Genomic DNA, 25557 nt, shown 5'->3' on the forward strand with positions numbered 1-25557 from the left:
TCTCTTCTATGTTCAAACCCTTGTACGAGCAACTTGACATGATGCAGAAGACTATTCTTGAAACAAAAAATGTAGCAGAGAGTGCAATGAATGCCAGCCTCACCAATCAAAATGAAATACAACAGCTCCAACAACTAGAGGATATTTTAGCAGAGAAAGCCTTGAAAACAGACCTGACACTACGACAAAATAATTTGAAATTACGGGGGCTTGCGGAAGAAATCGAAGCAAAAGGAGACTTAAGCACACTTTTTCTAATTGACTAATGCAAGAGGTGAAACCTGACGGAGATCAAACGCCTATTATCACCAAGGCATATTGTGCTGGCCCCTTAAGTCTCCTTAAAACAAGGTCATCTAGAGACGTTATTGTCACATTCTTAGATCTACATTATAAAAAGAAGATTCTCATGACAGCACGACAACGGGGTCATCTTAAATACTTCAGAGAAAAAAATGAGATCTTTCCTGACCTCCCAAAAGAAGCACTCCTAAAGAGGAGGGAACTGAAGCCCATTACTTCGCACCTTATAGAGGCTGACGTACGATATTCTTGGTCTTCTCCATTAGTCCTACAGATTTTTCATCAAGGCAAGACTCACCGACTCTCTACCATTAAAGAAAGTTTCCATCTGCTATGCTCTCTCGACTTGGTGACGGCGATGGAGTTCTCGAAAAGGTCCTTCAAAAGAAAATTTTAATCACCCATACCATTTCCTCCTGAAGAGTGGGAACCTCAGGGAGCACCATCTTGAATCACTCCATGATATCACCATAAGTATCGCTAGCGTTTTATAAGGCTTCTGTTCTAGACTCATTGCTCTATATACGCAGAATAATATGATAACTTAATGGTCATAGAAGAGGCATTGTTTGCCTGTTATAATGGTTGTTAAATGGATTCCGTTAATAGTTTGATCTTAGCTTGCCTGCTTATTATTTTTCTGATTGCTATAGGGCTTTCCTATCCCTATATAAACACTCGAAACCTGTATTCATTGTTATGCATAACAGTTGCCTATGTGATTATTACATTGACGGGGGGGAGAAAGTTGGACTGTGTCGGTTCTTCCAGTCCTCATCAGTTCGTCCATCTTTCAGGTTACGATGCTGGGGGGGGGGTTAACCCCACCCCAGCCTCCTGTAAAACAGGTGTTTTACAGGAGCACTGAGAGTCATTATACTATACAAGCTTTTTACTAAAGACATACTTACATAGTAACTGATAGTGAATATAGTTGATTTTCTTACTCTTTACCAGTTGTTAAGTGCTTTCACACTAAGTTGATATTGACTATTCAGATACATTTTGCTGCTTATACCAAATTAATTACAGTGCTTTTATCCAATTAATTCTGTTTTGATTGTTTTCATGATTATCTACTTCTGATTGTTGCTTCCAATTAATTGTTAAATGTAGTGTTTACTCTTTTAAAATTTCTAATATATTACCAGATACAAAGTGCTTACTCATTAACTTACCACTGACTTCTGGATATATTCTGGTGCACATATTCAATTAATTCTAGTGCTTATACCCAATTAATTCTGTATTGATTGTCTATCTGATTAATTATTATTAATTTTAGCCTTACATTAATTATTTAAAACAAAAAACAAACAAAACAAATTTGGTATATTTTATACCAAATAGCTCTACATCATATTGCGCCATTCAGTAGACATACGCTAAGCCATAATTTTGGGAAATTCACTGCAGAAACCACTGTTTCAGTTCGACTAGTCATCACACAGATATTGTAACTGATATTTTGAGTCTTATACGAATAGATTGTGTTAAGGCACCTACACGCCGTCACTTACATCACATCTTGAATTTGTAAATCACCAGACATAAGACTTGCTTCTACACAGTGTTATGTTCACAGTCTGCAACCAAAATATTCTACTCTCTCTACTAATAAAGTCTTACACCTAAATTGTTCCCTGTCCTAGGTCTCTGTATACTCTCACAGCCCTTGAATCTCTCAGGCATACACACTCTATAATCTTAGTGCTTGAAATTTTAGTAACATGTCATCAGCTTTTAAAATAATTTCTTCTAATGTACGTGGTCTGAATTGTCCCATTAGAAGAAAACATGTTCTTACCAACTTATTGAAGCTCAAACCAAATATAGTACTATTACAAGATACAAATCTCAGAAAAACAGTACAAACTGTGTTTCATTCCAATAAATTTCAGAAACAATATTTAGCATCTGGCACCTCCAAGTCGAGAGGTGTGGCCATCCTCTTAACCCATGATCTTAGTTTTACACTACCCACAAAACTAAGTGATCCTCAGGGAAGATACCTCTTCTTAAAAGGCCAACTCGATGCCCGTCCAATTACTATACACTCCCAATAATAGCCAACAGGATTTAATACAGGATACATTAGTCAAACTTAAATCATTTGCTGTAGGTGACATTATTTTGGGAGGTGACTTCAATTTCATAATTGATAATGAAATGGACAGATCACATCATAATTTGGGCAAAAATGTTCTAAAAGAAATTCACCAAATTAGCCAACATCTTTAATGATCACAAGTTTGCTAATACATGGTGTGTATTACACCCATCAGAAAAGGATTATATGAACTATTCTGTACGACATAATGTCCACACCAGAATTGACCTAATCTTGGTTTCCTCTTCCCTTTTCAACTGTGTTCTCTCTTCCTCCATCGAACCCTCTCACTGGTCTGATCATTCATGGCTGGAATGTGACATAGTGTCTAATGATAACACAACACAAGTCAAACAATGGTCTCTTAATTTATCTTTATTAAATGATCCAATTAGGAAAGAAATTGAACAAGAGATTAAGCTTTATTTCACTGGAAATGATCAAGCCGATCTCTCCCCTTCAATCAGATGGGATGCTATGAAGCCAGTCCTTCGAGGATCCTTAATTTCCAAAGCAGCACACCTGAAAAAACAAAGACAACAATTAGAACATACCCTGAAAACTAAAATCCAAAATCTGGAACGCCTCCACAAAGAAAAAGGCTCCAAAGAAATGTACTAACAACTTACCCTTGAGTGCAAAAATTTATTGTTAGAGACGTCCAAAATTAGAAAATACTTAGTTTATGTGAAACAAAAATATTGGCAAAAATCCCCAAATACTTTAAATCTACTATCTCACAAAATCAAGAAACAAAAATTTTCCAAGCACATTAAGACGATCAGGAACACTAAAGGGGAAAATCACACAAATTCAGACTCCATTATCAAAATCTTCACTGATTACTATACGAACTTGTGTAAAGCATGCACTTCACAACAAACCATCACACACAATATCCAAATGGATTTCCCTAATCATACTACACTAAGTGATATACATAGTTCTTCCATAGATAAACCGTTTACAGAACAGGAAGTTCTGGACACTATCAAAACTCTTAAGCTACACAAAACTCCAGGATCGGACAGGTATCCATCCGAATTTTATAAATGCTTTGCCCCCATCTTAATAGGACCACTGACCAACACATGCAATCACATCTTAGAATCTGGAGACTTACCTCCATCGTGGAGACAGGCATCGATGGTAGTAATACCCAAAAAAGACAGAGATCCTTTACAGCCATCCTCCTACAGACCCACATCCCTATTAAACCAAAATCTCAAGATATTCACATCAATGTTAGCGAAACGCCTCAACAATATAATATCGACATACATCCACCCAGACTAGGTAGGCTTTATTCCTAAACATGATCTGGGTGACAACACCTTTATGACCCTCCACCTACTCTAACACTGCAATGCAACAAAACTTCCAACGACTTTCTTTATTTCGACGTAGAAAAAGCCTTCGATACGGCGGAGTTCTCATATCTATTTCATATACTCCAGAACATGGGCTTTAGTCCTGAATTTATCACAGCAGTTAAATCACTTTATGCTGATCCCACTACCAAATTGAAGATTAATGGTTCACTCTCAGACCCTATCGTGCTACGTAGAGGTACCGGACAGGGGTGCCCACTGTCCCTGCTCCTTTTTGCAATGGCAGTGGAACCCCTAGAACATGCAATTAGAACCAATCCTCTGATATCTGATTAAAATTAGAGAATCTGAATAAAAATCTCGCTATTTGCGGATGACATGTTGCTATATTTAACTAATCCAAAAGCCTCTTTTCCGGCATGCCTAAAAGTTCTAGATTCTTTCAGTTTGTTCTCAGGATTACTTATCAACAATTCCAAGTCCCAATTACTTCCTTTGCATACTCCTCCAGAAGAAAACAACATCCTAAAACAATTATGCAACTTCAGCTGGATCTTATCATACCTTCCATATTTAAGGATCAAACTTCCTACTGAAATCTCAAAATTAATACCATTGAACCATCAATATATGTACAAAGAAATATACCATACTATCTTCAAATGGAATAAGTTGAATCTTTCCTGGTTAGAACGTTTCAACCTAATAAAATCCTTCATCTTACCAAAATTTATATTTCTTTTCAGAGCAATCACAATAGCTATACCCCCTTCCCTGATCCAAAAATGGTAATCTGAACTGCTGAAATTCCTTTGGAATGGGAAAAAGCATAGGGTGGGATTCCAAACACTAAGAAAACCCAAGTCTAAGGGTGGGTTCAATCTCCCTGCTCTCTCCTTGTACCAAAAGGCAATTTTGTTATCAAATATGGTTACAATGCAATGTACTAATTCCCCTCCAGACTGGGTTCAATTATGCACTTACCTTATCCATCCTTATCCTTTAGAAAATCTGATATGGGGTACTGAGCCTATTCTACAATCAATTGTCCTTCACAACACTTTTCTATATCCATCCATTCACCTCTGGAGAACCCTTGCTCGTAAACTTCTACTGAAAATCTCCCACTATTCTACTTTTACAAACCAACAGTGGTTTCTAGGAAACGTAACTCCAGGCACTCGTAGATGTTGGAAAACACATGGACTAGCACGCTATTGTGATATTGTCTCAAGACAAGGTCTTTTACAAAAAACAGAGTTGGAATATATTCTTGGTCAATCAGTCCCATGGTTTCTCTATCTGCAATTACAACACTTATGCACTCAGAATAAGATACCCTATCTTATCACACAACCACACACAGAACTAGAACTCATCTTAAAACTGTATGATTCTCAGAACCGTAGCCTGGTCTCAGCCATATACCAATTACTGCTTAAGGATACACCTTCTACATCAATGCTTTACCAACTATCCTGGCAAAAAGACTGTGATACACCACTTAATGAAGAAGTCTGGTCTACATTTTGGAATTCATCAAACTTTAGATCCCCCATTGCTTCAGTGGAATTTAAAACACTAAAAATCATGATCCAATGGTACCTTACCCCGCAAATGATATCTCACATGTGCCCTACCAATTCTCCTTTTTGTTGGAAGGGCTGCCAGCAGCAGGGTATATTTGCCCACGGCTGGTGGCAATGCGACAAAATAAAAGCATTCTGGGAAAAGATCTTGCACCACATCAACATCATAACTGGTGTTAAAGTCCCATTTAATCCTGGAAATTTATTCTTAGATTTCTGGCCCAATCAACTGGATAGGCATCACTCCAAACCAACTATTGACACCATGCTTTTTGTAGCAAAGACTGCTATTTCATCATGTTGGCATGAATCTAACCCTCCATCCTTGAAATTATGGTTTAGCAAGCTATGGGATCAATATCTCATGGATAACATTACTAACAAAATAAATCTGTCTCAAATGAAGCCTACTAAATCCAACTTGGACAGCAAGTGGTTTCCAATACTTGACTTTCTATCACAGAATGAATTTATATCTTCTGAATGGTCACAATTGCAACAATGGCTTTGAAAATTTATTTATTTTTCTTTGCATTAGTCCTTCTGAACTGGTCTTCATCTGAACCTTATGCTGTATACGCCTACTCCTCTATTTTTAAGGACCAGAGTATATAAGTATGTATCTGGTTTTATTTAAATTGAACGTGAATGTACTCTCTAAGAGGGCAGTTAAGGAAGAACCTTGTGAATCCCCAGGGTGCTCCCTGCTGGCACCAACTGCAGATAGAATCTAAGTCACCTTCTTCTGCTCTCACCCGCATTATTATATACAGATGGAATAACTTTCTGATATTTGTGCATCAGGATTTACAGAATGGTTTCAACAAGAATAAAATGCAGTTTGGACACATTTTGTCTCAATTCCTAATAGGTTTAAAACCAAACATGCAGCTCATGCATCAGTGATAATCTTGGAGAGGATTGATTTGCACATTATTTAACTCAGTGCCAGAGAAACTATGTTCTGTCTTTATACTTCCAAGATGAAAGATCCTATGTAAACTGAAGTGTACTCTACTTTAAATGCTTGGGTAACTGGGTGTCTTTGATTTAATCAAGCACATTTTTTATTTAAAGCTTTTATGCCCCACACACTCCACCAAGGTGCCAAAAGCAGCTTATAAAATCCAAAACCAAAAAAGACACCAACAATCAAGCATATACCTCAGATAAAACCAGGGAATAAATTGACAAACTTATATAATAGAGTGGGAACTAATTAAAGGTTTGGGAGAATGAAGAAGCCTTGCCTGGTAACTGGAAGACTGTAAATTCGGTGCTAAGTGAGCCTCAGTAGGGAGGGGATTCCAAGTGTGGCATTGCAATAGAAATAGCTGCAGTCACGCTGAAGGCTTGGCACTATCTGGCTGAACCTCTATTTGTGGCAGTTTAAATAGTTGCAGGAAGTTTTGATCAGACATCCCACCCTGAACTGGCTTAACTGCACACTCACCCCATGGTCAATCATTCAGATTGTTGCAGCATTCTTTCTTTTTGTCTTTCACCCATGCGCATAAGCATGTATCCGAAGCTCCAGCTCCTTTTTGACCTCCACAGTCTCTCTGCCAAGTACTCCAGCCCTCTCAGCCTCCTTCCTTTCACCTCTCTTCCATGGAATACATGGGGGCGGGGTAGGTAAAGTGCAGACTTACATGAGAGTAGTCCCATTGATGTTAGTGCATTTACCTTTGTGTCAGTCATGGGATGCTCTCAGACTCTGACGCAGAAACGGGAGAGAGGGATTGGAGGGGATTGTCACTCGAAAACAACTCCCAATCCAGAATAACTACTTGGCCACAGTGATTGACGATGCTAGGGGTGATTGTTCACTTATGCGCACATAGCTACCTGATCCAAAACAAAACAAAGGAGGTGGAAATGGAAAGGAAGGTTCAGACTTCCCAAACAGCTTGACTTCGCAACAGGAGGGTTCAGACGTCAGGAAATGCGGGGCGGAAACGCTGGCATCCCTTAATACCGGACTTTCCGTGGTGCCTGATTACCCTGCTCCCAAAATGGGGCAACATTGGGTGCCGCCGACTGGGGCACAGAAGGCAGATGTTGTCATCTGATCATGCTCTTTAAATCCGCAAAGGTAATGCTACTATATTGCAGCAAACTGCTCATGTGACTGCAGCCTAGGACTTGCTTCCAGCCATGACACACCTTAGGTGAATTTGACCTTGGTCACTCCCTCTCTCACTTTAAATTACCACATGGGAGAAGGGAGAACCATTGCTCTGAGCCCTTCAGAACAAAGACAAGTTAAAAAGCTGAACGATGCATAGAATGGTGTAAAATGATTCATTTGGGTATGGCCTATCAAGTTGTTTTGTGGCACTTAGAACTTGCTTGTGCTTTTTGGTATTTCTTTTTGGTTCAGAAGCAACACAAAATTTTTAAAAAGACTTGAGATTGTTTTGGGATTCATTTCAGATTTATTTAGCATTATGCCTTTGAATAGAAAGGTCAAAGTTTGCATTAATGTTTTAATTAGTTTGATGTAAAGTCAGGTAGAAGTCAATAAATATCCTTTATCAGGGATTACATAACATATATTGTCATTTATCACTAACTTTGAAGAAGAGAGAAATTAACTCAGGAAAACACGTCGATCAAACAGGACTGTTATATCAAGAAAATGTTCCTTATGGATATGGAATGGTTGATGGAAACTCTAGAATATATATTTTATTTGCAAGTACCATAACATTTACAAACACCTCTGCTTGTGCTGACATTTTTCCTGTGTGTGTTTCCTTTTTAAAATCAGAGTTACATTTTTGTGTTTGAAGACTAGAGTTTTCTTTTAAGCATTATGCCTATTGATTTTCTGTTGCATAAGAATTTAAGTTAGGATAAAAATTATGATTCTGTCTGACATTTGCAGGACAGAATTTTTTTATCGATTTCTTTTCTGTGCTTGATGGTTTTCTGTGGTAATGTTATTGCAATGCTAAGCATTTTTTTTTTAATGGGACTTTCCATCTTTTATCCATTGTCAATTTACAGTAATGTAAATCAGCCAATGAATAGCTCAGTTTGCTGTTGTCCTTGAGAACTTGTTTATGCTCAGTATGAAAAATCTTTAGCTTTTGTTTGAAATGTGAAAATGCTGCGTTCTGTAGTGCTTACAATCAGAACAGAACTGTGTACAGCTCATTCATTCCCAAGCAATTGATTTTCATACCGTACACCCAGGAGAAGTATGTGTACCAGTCTTTTGCCTAGCAGAGGCCTCCTGCACCTTTTACTGAAAGCAGAAGCCGCTTTTCCCACCATACTTTTGCAGTCATGGAAAACTCCTAGATCTGTACCTGTCATGCAACCAGTTGCAACACCGACAACAAGTTGGTGACTAACATGAAATGATTATAGAGAAGCATTGCCTCTGAAGACATAAACTAATTCCTTGCTGATTACTCATAATTATAGGAGCGAGAGGAAAAAAATGAACTTTGAGCAAAGCAAAAATAGATGCAGTGGATATGGCAGCTGTCCCGAGGATGGGACTCCTGCCCCCCCACGCCAAAGAACGCCACCCCCATGGCCCCCGAAGGACGCTCCACGAACCCGCCGACACTCACTCACGATGCTGGAAGAGTCGGAGAGTCGGAGGCAGCAGGACGGACGTCGGTGCCACAGCTACCGACGCCACCCTCTGCCAGGCCTCAGGAGAAAGCCGTCGGCATGGCCAAGAATCGGCACGCCAGGAGAGAGGTGGCTGCGCCAGGCCTACAGCCCGGCGTGAGAGCCTGCCCACGCAGCAGAGCACATCTGCCCAGGCCGGGAGGGACAGAAGCCGACATGACCCCGCCCCAGGAGCTGCATCTGAGGCTTTATAGGAGGGCGGGGCCAGGGAGGGTAAAGAGCACCAGGAAGAGTGGGGAACACTGGGAGGAGGGAGGAGGGAATAAAAGGGAGGAAGGAGGAGAGGCCAGGTATGACTTCTGGATGACTGGGTGAAGGAGAGAGAGAGGGCACCCCATCCAGCAGGGACGGGTGGTTAGGGAAGGTAACGCAACCTCCCTCCCCCATCCAGGTGTCTGAGGCCGCAATAACTCCCGACGGATCGGGTGGAAAGGCATCATGGCTGGGCTAGGTGGCATAGGGAGCACGAGCGATGAGGACAGCAACAGGTCCTCACCGAGCTCCTGTGACAGCAGCTAACCCTAATTTATCCACAGTTTAAGAAACATACGGGAAGTGCTTGCTTCCAGAAAAATAATCTATTTAATCTAGGAGGAAAACTCGTATAAAACAGGGTTATGTGGACAATTAAAGCATTAGTACTCTGGGCTGAGTACAAACTTACAACTCCCTCCTCCAATACCATGTCCTCATGAGATATCAACAAAAAAAATCTATTTTATTTCTGAAATTACATACACCCTACCATAAACTCTGGGTTTACAACCCAGGCCATTCAGTTCTAACTTCCCCCCTGGAACCCTGGTAAACTGAATCCCTTCTCTTCCCACCCATCACAGGCTAGTTGTTAAAGTCACAGCTACAGGGACTGTTTAAGAAACAACATGCACCATCCAATAGAGTTGCACTGCATACGTAGCAGTGATTTCTTATGGTTGACAGGAAAAGAGCTCTTTAAACTAATGATCATTCCTTCCTATAGCTAAACGAGAGCCCTGATTCAGTCATGGCAACCTGTATCCAGAATCAGTATGTGCAAAATCATGCCCTTTAGCTACATTTTGTTTATGTTCTGGCCATGACAGTGGGAGATCCCTGGAAGTATATCTCATTTTGTTTAGGATAAAAGGCAGCTCTGGGGTAGAATTAGGATTAGGACTGCAACATGGCAGAGGAAGGTGATGAACTTTCCCCCCTTGTGCAGTTATCCTGAAGTAAATTGCCCTACAGTTATCATATGTTGCCCTTTACATAAATAATTGTATGAGACTCTTTTTTTTCCTACCTGGTTTCCTTTTCCCGGACTGGGAATGTTGAAGCCTTGAATACACATTGCCACCCAGCTAATAAAGTGGAAGCAGTTTCATTTCCTGGCTGACTATCTGATTTCTGAAGAGACAGCTAGATAATTTTTTTCTTATGGTTCAGCTTCCAATTTCACCAAAACAGCTTCATTTTCTGCATGCCATTCTAGCCAGAAACATTTTTAATTGCCTCCAGCTCTAGACACAGTTAGCAGAGTAGCTGCAAGTGAATAAAACAGGTGCATATCTTTGCAGAGCAAGAAAAGAAAAACTTTATAAACCACTTCTACATCAAAGATAACCCTTTGAGTATGATTACATATTGATTCTGTTTTTATCTGAATTGTGCATAAATATGACCTAGCACTTAACTTCTTTTCATACTTAATATCAAAAGAGAGAAAATATAGGGGGGAAATTCCTTTTTTGCAGATTTGTGTAAGCATTTTCAGTTCATGTCTTATATCTGGAAACAGAAGAGCCTTGCTGCCTGTTGTAGGTCACATTAGTTGTTCCAAAAGTGTATTTGTTTTGACTCAAAGCATCTGCAAGGAACTGCAATCTGTATTTTAAAAAAACACAGTGGGAGGCAATTTTCTTTTTCCCTGTTGGCCTAAAAAAAAAAAAAACATTTGAGTATCCCTGTCTTTCCCTGAAGGGCAAAAAGTTGCTCAAAGAAGGCAATTTTGATAAGAAAAGTCATCCATAGGAAAAGAGAAAAGTACCATCTTCCTTTCTCTGATCTGATCTAGACTGCAGATTTCTGCAGTGCCTTTATATGTTGTTGTTGTTTTTAAAAAACCACACACACAACTTATATTCATGTGGTCTTTAACCATATGAGGGACTATTAATCAGTAGAATCAGGTTTTTTTTAAGTCAAATAGGGGAAAAGGCTCAGATTCAAGCCAAGCCAGACAGAAGCTGGAAGACCTATGACAAGATCTTTCTATCTATCCAACAGAATGAGCTTTGACTCAAAAAAGCTTCTATCCTGGAAAATTTTGGGTTTCTTTAAGGTGATACTGGACTCAAATTTTATTATAGTACTGCAGACTAGCATGGCTGCTCACCTGAAGGGATCTTTCCAGTATGGCAAAAGCTAATTTAATTTAAAGATAAATTGCAGCCTTGAGAACCCACGATTCAGATCAAGGCCATCGTGCAGGAGATGAATCAGCCTTTAGAGTTCTGATAATCGAAACAGACTCATATAGATGCACACACCCTGAAGCTGTAGTCTTTTCTCTTTCAAGTGGTAATAATAACCACTTTTGATAGCAAAACCATGTGAAGTGGAAAGTTTTAAAGCCATGGTATGGCTCTGATGCAAATCAGGTACCCCCAAAGCTGCAATTCATCTTTTAATAGCATCAGGGAGATTCAGTCAGGAAGATTCAGTCATGGATCTTCCAGCATCACATTTGATTTGGTCCTTAGTAAAAGTCCTAGTAAACTAGTCAGGAAGCTGCAGGTAGGCATAGAAAAAACAGACTGGTTTGTAGTTTGGGTTGGAGTGGGAGCAAGAGGAAGTTCAATTTCTGTTCTGGCCAACAGTGTGCTCCATGCTTGTTTGGGAGATGATTATGAAAAACCCACAGATAGCAATGAAGGATTACAAACAAGTTAAATCTCTGGGTAGAGGATGGTTGAACAACTATGAATGGATTGAGTAGAAAATTCATTTTGAATCTGTGTAGGAACTACTCTGAAAAAGTGGTAAATATAAATATATTTCATAGGAGGAAGCAATGTAAATTAAGGATCTGAGGTGCAGAAGGTCAAAATATCCAGAATTATAACCATGTGCGGCCAGGGAACCTTTATCTTAGGGTTTTTTTTCAAAGTATATTTTATTGGAAATGTTTGTGAAATTTACATAAAATCAGAACCAAGTAACATCCAATTTCAAATTCAAAATCAGATGCCAGAAGAGGGGTACAAGCAATAAACTATATGCTTTAGCAGCACTTAGTCTGCTCGTAAGACAAGGTATTACAGTAAGATTCTGGAATCCATGAATATCAGAGAGATGTTATTAGCCAATCCAGATCAAATAGAGATTAGAAGTGTATCTACCTTTTTTTAGATTGAATTTGAAGGTACAACAGCTTTCTTGGCTATATATTTCAGTACTGGGAACCAGATTAGGTGTTTTCAGAAGAAGATGGAGCTGTGTTTTCTGCTATCTTCCCTATAATAAATTGATCCCAGAGTTTTTTGTACCATAAATCTAAAGTGGGCACTTGTGATGTTTTTCCACTTAGAGGCAATTGCTAAGCTGGTGGCAGCTAGTAGAACTGAAATTAAATCAAAGTAGTGTTTATCTGTATGATGATCCTCCCAGAAGTTTAATGACATCAATTCAGGAGTTAAAGGAATGTTTATTGATGTGATGACGCTGATCTACTATATCTTGCCAAAATCTCTTGATAGCGTCGCAAGACCACCAGCAATGCAGGAAGTTTCTGACGGCACAACAGTTTTTCCAGCACAAGCTGTATCTTAGATAGATGGAGGCACCATCGGGCAATGATGTGACGTCACTTCATGGCAAACCTGGAAGTGATATCACACCTCTCTAGGAATCACCGGAAAATCTGGTAAAAGTTTCCAGCAATTTGGAGAGAGAACTTCCAGGTTTTCCCCAGAAGTGAAATCATGCTGTCACATGACAGCGTTTTCCCTTCCTTCCTTCCTTCCTTCCTTCCTTCCTTCCTTATTTTTCTCCAGACAGCCACACAATCAGCAGCAGGAAATGAGAACCAGGGGCAGGGGATCCACTCCTACTGGGACAATGGCAGCCCTAGTTGAAACCCACACTATGCATGGTGTTATAATCTTTTCTACTGTTCAGTCCTTCATCTGCTTGCAAAATTAAAATGAAGCATCCATGCATCAGTGGATATTGCACCTTTGAAAGTATCCTAGATTTCCCTTCCACAAAGAGATCTTGACTCTTTTTCCTGCCACCGTTCATTGATAACAGTAGAGGTTTCCCTCTGTGACCTTAAGGTCAATTCTCACCATTATTTCATGACTTCTTAGTATTATTCTTCTGCTTTCACTCTGCTTAAGCAGCAAATCCAGTTTCTAAGCAACATTAACATACCTTAACAACCACCTACTCCCATGTGAATCTATTTGCTCACTATATTAATCTTTGATGGCCCTGCTTTGGGTGCCCCCACCATCTGAGGCTGAGAAAGGGCCTGCTTAGTTGTGGCACCAAAACATGGCACTGTGGAAATTCTGCTCCCCCTCCCCTGCCTGTCCCCTTCTATCATTGTCTTCCATCAGCAAATGAAGACTTTTCTGATTTGTTTGGCATTCTCTCACTGATTCTCATTAACTCTTCTTCCCATTTGTGTATCTTTGTGTTTTGTTTTTGGTTGTTTTAATAGGGGTGTGTGTGTGTATGTGTATTTTAGTGTTTTTATTGTTTGCTGCCTTTGGGACCTTGTTTTAAATAAATAAATAAATAAAATTGTGTAACCCCTCCCCCCAATATAGGCGCACCTCAATCACAGCTAATTCTAATTAATTTGATAATAATTTGATAATAATTTGATAATAATTTGATAATAAATAACTAGAAAACCAAGCTCTCTTTCTCAGCTTCAGATTTTCTCCCCAGTTAAACAGTGAGAAATGACACTAGTGCTTAATGGTATTATAGTGACAATGAACATTTAACAAAAAAATAGAACTGCAAATGTAGCATCTATCACTACACCACCTTGAGGCTGCTAGTAAGATGAGAAATTGTGCTGATTATAAAATAGTAGCACAGACCATTCACATACCATGGAGACTGGGCTTCTGTTCTTCAAGGAAGGATAGTAGGTGGGTAGGTGGGTGGTTGGGTGGGAGGGAGGGAGGGAGGGAAGGAGAGAGAGGGAAGTTAGTGGTTTCCTAGAAAAATGTGGACTGTAATGGGGAAACAAGTAAAAAGTAGATGGTGACAACAATATCTGGAACCATGGTAATAATTGAATGTTCAAATTATACTAATTGCATTACATTTAACTAGTGAGGACCACACTAGGTGATAAAACAGATACTGGGAATAAGATACATTTGAAAATCAGGTAGAAAATTTATTTAAAAATAATAAAATCAAGGGAAATAACGGCTTGGATGCAAGATTAATTCCAACACACACCCTTGGCGCTCCGCCACGACCTCCCTGCCACAGTTGAGACAGTGAGTGAACTCGAGGCTCCATGCACGTCTTCTGGTTCCATTCTGGATTATTTTGGTCCACTCAGCCTAGAGGAAGTTGACAGATTGATCTCAACTGTACGCCCAACCACTTGCAGCCTTGATCCATGTCCCTCCTGGCTAATTAAAGCTGGCCGTGAGGGGTTGCGAGGTGCTCTCAGGGATATTATCAACAAGTCCCTCTCAGAGGGACTGTTCCCGGGAGCTCTCAAGGAAGCGATGGTCCGCCCCCTCCTTAAAAAGCCATCTCTGGATCCGGCTGAATTGGTCAACTATAGGCCGGTTTCCAACTTGCCTTATTTGGGCAAGTTAATTGAGAGGGCGGTGGCGATACAGTTGCAGAGCTTTCTGAATGACGCTTCCATGCTAGATTCTTTCCAGCCCAGTTTTCTCCCTAGCCATGGGATGGAGACAGTGCTGGTCGCTCTCACGGATGACCTCCGGAGACATCTGGATCGGGGCGGGACGGCGGTGCTGCTGTTGTTAGACCTGTCGGCGGCATTCAACATGGTCGACCATCAGCTGCTTGCCCACCGCCTTGCCGACATGGGAATTCAGGGGCTTGCCTTGCTTGTCTCCTTTCTCCAAGGTTGGGGACAAAGGGTGGCCATTGGGGAGCAGCAGTCCCGAAGGCACCCACTAGTGTGTGGTGTGCCCCAAGGGGCTGTGCTCTCCCCGATGATATTTAACATCTATATGCGCCCCCTTGCCCAGATTGCCTGGAGGCATGGGCTGGGTTGTCACCAATATGCGGATGACACCCAGCTCTATCTGATGTTGGGCGGTCAGTCTGACTCTACCTCGGAAGATCTGGACCAGGCATTGCAGGATGTGGCTGGATGGCTTAGACTGAGTCGATTGAAATTGAATCCGACGAAGACGGAGGTCCTGTGCCTGAATCAGAGCGGTACGGGGGTAGGGATCCCACTTCCAGCCTTCGGTGGGGCGCCGTTGGTGCCAGCTCCGAGGGTCAGGAGTTTGGGAGTGCTCTTGGATGCTTCCTTAACAATGGAGGCCCAGGTAGCAGCCGCTGCCAAGGCAGCCTTTTACCATCTTCGGCTGATTAGGCAGTTGGTTCCCTTCCTCAAACACAATGATCTGGCTGCAGTGATCCATGCTATGGTCACCTCGAGGTTGGACTACTGCAATGCTCTCTACATGGGGCTGCCCTTGGTGCAACTCCGGAAGCTGCAGCTGGTGCAGAATGCGGTGGCCAGGCTGTTGATGGGCCTCCCCAGGTGGGAGCACATCCAGCCTGTGCTTAAGGTTCTGCACTGGCTCCCAATAGCATTCCGGATTTGTTTCAAGGTGCTGGTTTTGACCTTTAAAGCCCTTTATGGCCAGGGACCGGCCTACCTGAGGGATTGCCTTTCCCCGTATGTTCCCCAGAGAGCACTGCGATCAGGATCCCAAAACCGCCTGGACCTCCCTGGCCCTAAGGAAGTCAGGTTGATGGCAACCAGGATGAGAGCTTTTTCGTTTGTAGCTCCGTCCTACTGGAACGAGCTCTCTGCCGAGATCAGGGCCCTGCGGGACCTGTCACAGTTCCGCAGGGCCGTGAAAGCAGAACTTTTCAGGCAGGCGTTCCGATCTATTGGAACGAGCTTCCTGCCAAGATCAGGGCCCTGCGGAACTTATCACAGTTCCGCAGGGCCGTGAAAACAGAACTTTTTCGGCAGGCGTTCCAATAGGAGTGACGTCCTACCAGCAGCGCCCTGTGTGAACTCCGATCCAACACAACCCAGCGCGGTGGCACCGCTGAATGTGTCCCTAAACTGCACTTTATTTTTATCGCCATCGAATTAATGTTTTACATTGACTGTTTGTGTTTTAAATGATGTATTGTATTTTTATTGTGAATGTATACTGCTGGTCAGTTCTTGGAAGCCACCCTGAGCCCACCTGGCGGGGAGGGCGGGGTAAAAGTGAAATAAATAAATAAATACATGGAGTGTGGGAAAGAACAGCAAATAAATTCAGTATGTAAAATGGTTTGGTAATGTGTCATCTCTGCAACTCACAAAACACAGGCATTCTGGCAGCAGACAAAAAAAAGAGGTGGTAGCTTGGGAACAAGGTGAAGGACAGGTATATCCAAGAGGGGGCAGTTCATGAATACAAATAAGACGACACTTGGGCCAGTTCTAGAATGGTCAACAGTGAGAAATGACACTGGAAACAGAACTGAAGTGGCTGGCATTGAACATGGAAAAGCAACAGTCTGTTGTGGTAAAAGGCCTACTGGTGAGATGTAGGGTCTTTGTTATGTAGTGGGTAGCCGCATGGATAAACGACAGACAGCGACGTGGTGCATAGCACGCTTTATTAGGAACATAACAAGAACAGGGAACAACGGCCCAGGGGGGCAACTATATACATCCCTGGGGACACACCCCTGGTCACCATTGGTGGGTTTGAATCTCCCGCCATGGATCCCATTGGCTCCCCAGTGGAGGGACTAGGAGCCTAGTCTCTGTTGTTGTTCCAGAGTCAAGCTCTGGTAGCTCTGTTTGTCCGCTGGCCCCCGGTGGCGGTCAGCATACACAACAGTCTTTAATTAACTTTCTGAATGCCATTTCTGGATGAAGCCCTTCACTCCCAAGATCTTTCCAGAGTTCTGCCTGTTCACATTCAGTGGGCATGACTGAATCAGGTGCTTTCTGCTTTCTGCTCTGTGCTTACCAGACTCTTGTTTACTTGCTTTTAATTCAAAATATAGAGGAAAACAAGTCTTTGGCACCAAGACAGAGGTGAGACAGAGACAAAGTGGAGGTAGTATGCTAACAAAACTTTAAATGGTAAACCTGTTAAATAGCTAGTGTTGCCAACCTCCAGATGGGGCCTGGCGATCTCCCAGAATTAGAATTCATTTCTAGATTAAAGAGATCAGTTCCCCTGGAGAAAATGGCTGCTTTGGAAGGTAGTCTATGTAATTATACACCTTTGAGGTCCTGCTCCTCCTCAAACCCCTCCTTCACCAGGTTCTACCCCCCAAAATGTTGAGGTTTGCGCAGTGCTAGCCCACTGCAGAATGTGGGTATGAGTATCAAAGAAGACTTAAGTCCAACTGGCTTAGACTATTTACATTTATTTACACCAGCCTTCACCAAAATATTATACATAGTGAAAAAATGCTCCACAGACACCAGGTTTTCCATCAGGGGAATAAGGTATACTGTGCATCACTACGTTTATACAAGCATTGACCAATCACATTACAATGCTGAGTCATGATGATACTGTTAATTAGTACTGCACTGAACTCCACAGAACCAGTTGGAGCCAGCTAGACTGTCACTCTAAGCTGTCAGCTCCTGTCAAGTAGATTAACCTCATCTACAGCCAGATTTACAGAAACACATGTATGTTGACAAAAAGCTCCTGGCATTTCTTAACCCAGAATGTGTAACACTTCAGACAGCTTTCAGTTTGCAGTTTCTCTTCCAAGCACTACAGTCTTTAGTTTCGTTCTAGAAATATCTCAAGATATTTTGAGGGAATCAGTCTATAATTGGCTGGGAGGAATATGGGACAACCGTACAATGATAACATGTCATTTCCCCATTGTTTGGGTCTGGGCATTCCTAGATAGTGACATTTCTGTTCACCGGAATGTCAGTAAATTGCATCTCCCCCCCCATCACAGTCATCTCAATACTATTTCACTTGGATGACTGGATTACAATTCTCAAAATGTGATTACGCATAGAGAAGCCCAAGTAATATTCTCTAGTCCTCTTTGTAATCATGGCTGATGGCAGCTACTTTCCTGGCATTGTATATATTTTTAAAAAAAATATATTCAGATAGAGTAATGGCTTTTTGTTATTCTCTTGGAGACGTCTACTCAAATGCAACTGAATGTCATGCAACATGTTTATATTTCATTGGGATTTTAAGTATATATTGTGAACTCCACAAGAATGGCTTTTTAAAAGGGCAGATTCCACTTTATCATAGAACATTTTAATAGTTTTACTGGATCTTAGCCCAAGTGAAAAATTGAGAGCTGTTTCTGATTGGTTGGCAGCACACTGTTAACACAAGCTTTGGCTTTATGAATCCAAACACAAAGTTGATTTTGATCCAACTCCCATTTAAAATCTTCTCTCTTTCTCTAGCTCACACGCACATAGGCACACATATCTTGCTATTTCTTATTTAATCTCTTATCAAAATAATTCTTAAAAGTGTGCTGGATATGTTTGCAGTCCTTGATCATTTACAGATGTTAAGACAGTATGACATTTTCCTTTTGTCAATTGTACAGATCAGCTTCATTCTTCGTTCCTAGAAAGCTTTAATATTGGCGGTAGTACATCCTGCCATAGCTTCATTTTTCTGCCAAGATGTTTACATTCTGATTTGAGATGATTGTGTAGTACAAAGAGCAATATGTCAGCAATGCTGTTTTTTTCCAAGGCCCAAACGTTGTCTTTCTATGATGCTCTACTGCCACCTAGAAATGAACAGTTAGACTGCACCCTAATGTCATACTCAAGGGATGTGTGTTTTCCTCTGCCTACTCATATAGACTCAGCAGAAAGCTACACATTTATGTACTTAAATTACATTAGTATGAAAACATTTCACATTTGCTACATGGTGGCAATGTCACTGCAGTGGCTGAGTTAATAAAATTATAGACGTATCTGAAGAAGTGTGCCTGCACACGAAAGCTTATACCCTGAATAACATTTTGTTGGTCTTAAAGGTGCCACTGGACTCAAACTTTGTTCTGCTGCTTCAGACCAACACAGCTGCCCACCTGAATTAATAAAATGATGTATTTGGGGTTTTTAGTAATGTGCACACTTGATAAGAAAAGTGGAGGGTGGTAAGCAGTGGAGTACCGCAGGGTTCAGTACTCGGTCTAGGGTTGCCAAATGATTCTTACCTGGTGGCGGGGGGCTCCTGCCCGGCATCTGGAGGGTGCGCACGCACCGCCCGGATGTGACGTACAGACACTGGGCACGCTGGGGGCGGGGCCACAGCCATTTGAGGGGAAAACTCTATGTTTTCCCCTCAAACTCGGGGGGGGGGGTTGGGAACCCTAACTCAGTCCAATGCTTTTTAACATGTTTATTAATGATTTGGCTTTGGGAGTAAGCAGTGAAGTGGCTAAATTTGCAGATGACACGAAGTTGTTCAGGGTGGTGAAAACCAGTGAGGATTGTGAGGCACTCCAAAGGGATCTGTCGAGGATGGGCGAGTTGGTGTCAACATGTCAAATGGGGTTCAATGTGGCCAAGTGCAAAGTGATGCACATTGGAGCCAAAAATCCTAACTATAAATACACGTTGATAGGGTCCGAACTGGCAGAGACTGACCAAGAGAGAAAGCGTAGTAGATAACTCAAGGAAAATGTCAAGACAGTGTGCGACTGCAGTAAAAAAGGCCAACGCTATGCTGGGGATTATTAGGAAGGGTATTGAAAACAAATCAGCCAGTATCATAATGCCCCTGTATAAATCGATGGTACGTCCTCATTTGGAGTACTGTGTACAGTTCTGGTCACCACACCTCAAAAAGGATATTATAGCATTGGGAAAAGTGCAGAAAAGGGCAACTAGAATGATAAAGGGGTTGGAACACTTTCCCTATGACGAAAGGTTAAAGCGCTTGGGATAGAGCAGGTCGAGAAAGAAGTACTTTTCTCCCTTTCACACAATACAAGAACTTGTGGGCACTCCATGAAATTGCTGAGCAGTTGGGTTAGAACAGAAAAAAGGAAGTACTTCTTCACCCAAAGGGTGATTAACACATGGAATTCACTGCCACAGGAGGTGGCGGCGGCTACAATCACGGACAGCTTCAAGAGGGAGCTGGATAAACATATGGAGCAGAGGTCCATCAGTGGCTATTAGCCACAAGGTATAGATAGGGGCTCACAGGCTGGGGCAGGTGATGCACTGTATTCTTGGTGCTGGGGGGGGGGCAACAGCGAGAGGACTTGTAGTATCCTGGCCCCACTGATGGACCTCCTGATGGCACCTGGGGTTTTTTTTGACCACTGTGTGACAGAGTGTTGGACTAGATGAGCCATTGGCCTGATCCAACATTGGCTTCTCTTATGTTCTTATGACTATGTAATATGATAAAACCTTGGCACGGAACAGAGTATTTTCATCTCTGGCACTGTTTTGGGGGTATCAGTTTGAATACCACCTGATGGCCATTTGAACTTCATCTTACCAAAACCTTGCTTCATGGGGAATGCCCCTTTTCTCCTCCCAGGGTACAGCCAGCATGCATGGCTAGCCTGACCATGACACGCTGATCAGTGTCTGTGGCTTTGCTCCCTTCATCATTTGCCAAGCCACTGGCTCCAACTGTCTCAGACAATTATAGCAACAGCCAACTACGCTCTCAAGGAAGATATGTTCATATAAGCACATATCTTTATGAAAGAAATCCTTTCATTGTCTTCTGGGGGTGGGGGGCAGCTGATTTAACAAATGTTTACTATTTCTCAGGCTCTTGTTAGAACATTAGTATTATGTTCTCCAGTTGTACATTATTGCATTCCAACTTTAAAGCTGTTGGGGCACAATCCAGTCAAAGTTAAGCACATTTAAGTTCTGTTAGTCTCAGTATCATATATTTAAACATATTCTTAATTTGTCCACTGAAATTAATGGGACAGAGCTGTAGAGCATTAACTGGGTTGTGTCCTCGGTGTCTGCTGTTCTCATGAAAATTTTGCTGTAATATTTCTACCTGGTTGTTTTTAAAGGCATGTGGACTAGGAGCAAGAACTGCTTAATTTCAGTAAAGGTAGACATAGGCTGCGGTGGCTCAGTGGTTAAGATGTTTAGATGCAGACTGGAAGGTCAGTAGCTTGGCAGCTCGAGACCCGAGTGCCTCATGATGGAGTGAGCTCCTGTCTCTGGCCCCAGCTCCTGCCAACCTAGCAGTTTGAAAGCAAGAAATTGCAAGTAGATAAATAGGTACCACTTCAGTGGGAAGGTAACAGCGTTCCGTGCACCTTGGCGTCTAGTCATGCCGGCTACATGACCATGGAAACATCTTCGGACAGCTCTAGCTCTTCGGCTTGGAAACGGAGATGAGCACTGCCCCCTAGAGTCGGATTTGACTGACTTTCAAGCAAAGGAAATGTTTACCTAGACACACGCACACACATACACTTGCAAACTGCTTTTGAAGCATCACCTCTCAGTTTCAAAAGCAATTTGCCATATACTACTCAATGGCTCCTGTTTGAAAAGCACAAGATTAACTCCTCCATCGACTCATGGAACAAGCGCCTTGCCTCTTTGGCTCCAAACCCATAGTTACAAAGGTATATTCACACTGGCATTTTGTTGCTCATCTGCCACTTGAAGTACCCTTGTTACAGTAGCCCTCACCCATCATTGGCAGTAATTGAGTGATGCTGTTTAATGTTACCTTTGTAATATCAGAAGTCATGACAGGAATCCCAGCCAGCAAACGGTCCCTGGAAATATCTGTTTACTCCATAATAGCCATTTCTGTCCTCTTGGAAAGAAATAGTTGATAAGGTCCCTTTTAAAAATACCATACTGAGTGCAAAGGACGAAGTGATATGCACTGTTTATTTCAGAGTAGTGGTGAACAGTAGAATGAGGACCAGCAGTTGTTTAATCCTTTGTACAGCCAATAAATGAAATGGTTTACTGTGTGAATTTTCAAACATCTATAATCTATTCCCACATTTTCAAAATTCAAGCTTTTCATTTCTGTAGTATACACACTCATGGTAAGAGCTGTTTGATTTTGTGGTTCATGTTCTGTTATCATATATGATCGTTAGAATTCCTAGTTGAAATGGTTATTTTGAACAACTTAGAACAACTAGGTATAATACAAAGTTCTGAAAGAAAGAACAGGCAAGCCCTGGATGCAGGCTTTTACTATCTCATTAAAGAGAGTGGGAAGGAAAGGAAAAAGGACATGTTGGTAAAAGAAGAACCTGCTGTCTCAGCAAAATTATGTTACTGAAGTTGGAAATATAAATCCTATGTAACCTACTAACAAAACTATATTAAATGAAAAATTATTTCCTTGTGATAATTACAAAATGTTACTGTTTTAAGAAAGATCTTCTATTTGAGGAACTTGAAAATACTGAAGGCTTAGTCTTGTTTCCTTGCATGTTGCAGAAAAACATATGAGCCGCTATAATCCTCTTAATCAGGGTATTTAAACCTTAATCTAACAAAGCCATATGCTCCAGATGACTTGGTGATTTATGCCTATGCACTCCTACGTGAACTGAAAACCAGCACTGCCAAACATTATACGATTATCTTCTGACAAATGGCTACAGATTGGACATCTCTAGATAAGAAAAACAGATTGTTCCTGGTACATACATTGATTCTACCTCAAAGTTTAGAAATCACATTTTTCCTCTCTAGTGCAATGAGAGGGCTGCTGCCAGCACAGGAACTGAAACCACTATTTATGTACCACCTCCATGGAAGTGTTAATTCCTACAAATGGCACATCCTTGGGAGTCTTACCAATTCAAGGGCCTGACACTACTGCATGCTTCTGAAATGGTGAGGCTGGGGTAACTAATCCATGAACTGATCCTGACATCCAGTGGGCAACAGCCACAGGGAACTGGAAGCTTATTCTTTTCTCCCTTAATGTGTTAGAATCATGAAAATCTCTGCTGGATTTTTTTTTAAGATGAGGACCAAGGTCCAATACATTGTGTAAGCTTTAGTCTTCTCTTGCCTAAAATGACCTGTGTACATAGAGCATTGCAGTGAGAGATAGCAGATGTTGCTTTATCCTTCCCATCCTATATCCTGCATAAGGCCTCTCTTCTGGCCAGGTGTACAATTAGTATAGTGCTGCCCCTTCTCTGAATAGTAGGTCAGGAAAATAGCTAATCTATCCTGGATCCTAATCTTCTCTACCCATCATACCCACCTAATTCCAGTGGATGGCAACCCTATCTTGTGCATGTGTCTGATCCCAGAAAGGCTGTAGAAACCCTGAACTGGTGTCTGTAGGCAGTTTTGGAGTACATGTGGCATAATAAACTGAAGCTTAATCCTGACAAAATGGATGTTCTTCTGGTGAACAGGAGATCTGACCCAGGATATAAGGTAGATGGGGTTGCATTCTCCTTGAGGAAGAGATCCATAGTCTGAGGGTGCTCTGCAACCCAGGCCTGCAGCTGGATAAACAGGTGACAGCTGTGGCTAGGATTGCCTTTTACCAGCTTTGTCTGGTTAGCCAGCTGCGGCCTTTCCACTGGGTTGTATGCTCTGGTTATATCTTGATTAGGTCCTGATTTGGGTGCCCCCACCTTCTTAGATTAGGCAAGTGGCAATCTGGAAAAGGGCCTTCTCAATTATGACACCAAAACTCTGAATCTCTCTCCCCAGGGAAACACATCTGTCCCCTTCTGTTGCCATCTTCCACCAATGGCATTCCATCAGTGATCCCTCCTTCCTGACCAATGTTTTATGTTTATGTGTATATATTTTAATGCAGATTGTAATTGTTCTAATGATGTGGTTTCAGTTGTTTTTAATGGTTTTAAGATGTGGCTTTGTGTGTTTTGAATTTGTTAGCCACCTTGTTGGCCCTGATGAGGATAGAAAGGTGGGGTAAAATTTTTGTCAAATAATTTAAAATTTACACACATCTCAAATTTTGGTTTCAAAAATCAGCCACAGTGGTCAAATGAGATATATCTTATGTAGAATTCAACTAATAGGCCAAAGTGCTATATTTGAATACTAGGAATAAGGCCCTTTGTGGAAATAAATACAACAAGCTCTAGAAAGAGGCTCTGGGAGAGTGCCAAGGCCTTGGGCACTCAGCGTCAATGTGCTGTGCCAACCTCATCAGGGTATAATGACACAGAGTCCACCATTTTCTCCAGAGAAACTGATCTCTTCTACCTGAAGAGCAATTGTAATTTTCAGTGATCTCCAGCCCTCACCCGGAGATTGGCAACAATTGTTACCCAGGAGGAAATGGCTGGTTTGGAGGGTGGAGTTTATGGCATTGTACCTGTCTGAGGTCCCATCCCTCCTCAAACCTCACCCTCTCCGGGTTCCATCCATCAAATCTCCTTCCCAGCCAATCATCAACCTACCTTTATTTCCTCTAGCTTTCCATTTCCCCCACACACACACTTGCAGCCTCTTCCATGCTCTAAAGCCCTGACTGCCACAGAGACCACCATTTTCTCCAGGGGAACTGATCTCTGCCATTTGGAGAGCAGTTGTAATTCTGAGTGGTCTCCAGCCTTCACCTGGAGATTGGCAACAGTGGATTCCCAGGAGGAAAAGTAGTCTTTCTCTGCAATGGGGACCAAAGCAGCTTACATCATTCTCCTTTCCCCCTTTTGACTTGCACAACAACCCTGTGAGGTAGGTTAGGCTGAAAGTCTGTGACTGGTCCAAAATCACCCACTCAGCTTCTACAGCTAGAACCTGGATCTAGCAGACTGACTGCTATGCCTAGGGTAGCCAACCTCCAGGTGGACAAGATCAACAGGTATCACAACTGAACTCCAGACAACAGATCTCCCCCCAGACCCGGAGAAAATAACTGCTTTGGAAGGTGGATTGTATGGCATTCTGTTCAGCTAAGGCCTCTCCCCTCCCCAAAGCCTGGCTTCGATAGATTCTACAAGAAAATATACAGGAATCTCCCTACCTGGAGCTGGCAATCCTAGTCAGGACTGGCCCCAATGAGTTCCTCACCAAGGCCTGCAAAGGGTTTCCTTCCTTTGTCTGAACCAAGCTTGGTTGCCTACCATGGCCAAATGGGCTCCAGTTTACAACTCAGCTGTTTGCCTCCCACCCTCGTCCCGTGGGCGTATCTCACTTTGTAAGTTCACTGCCTCCACTCACAGAATCGTCACTGCCTTTTTAGAGAGACAGTGAGACCCCTCTGGCCGAATCTCCCTAATGGAGATGGAATCTCCAATCTTTGGGGGATCCCTGGAAAGTTGGCAACCCAAGGGTCTTTCCTTGCTTCCCTGGACTACCCCCTTCCTTTGGTATTGTGCAGAGCAGGGGAGACTATGT

At 42.0% G+C, this 25557-nt stretch overlaps 1 protein-coding gene across 1 annotated transcript in view; it reads left to right on the forward strand.

The window, feature by feature from the left end:
* Window positions 1-25557, forward strand: part of LOC107114785 (slit homolog 3 protein-like) — a 291107-nt gene that overhangs the window by 261022 nt on the left and 4528 nt on the right. The gene's annotated exons all lie outside the window — the stretch shown is intronic.

Source organism: Gekko japonicus, unplaced genomic scaffold (genome assembly GCF_001447785.1).
Source record: "Gekko japonicus isolate JY-2015 unplaced genomic scaffold, Gekko_japonicus_V1.1 scaffold1301, whole genome shotgun sequence".
Taxonomy (NCBI): Eukaryota; Metazoa; Chordata; class Lepidosauria; order Squamata; family Gekkonidae; genus Gekko; species Gekko japonicus.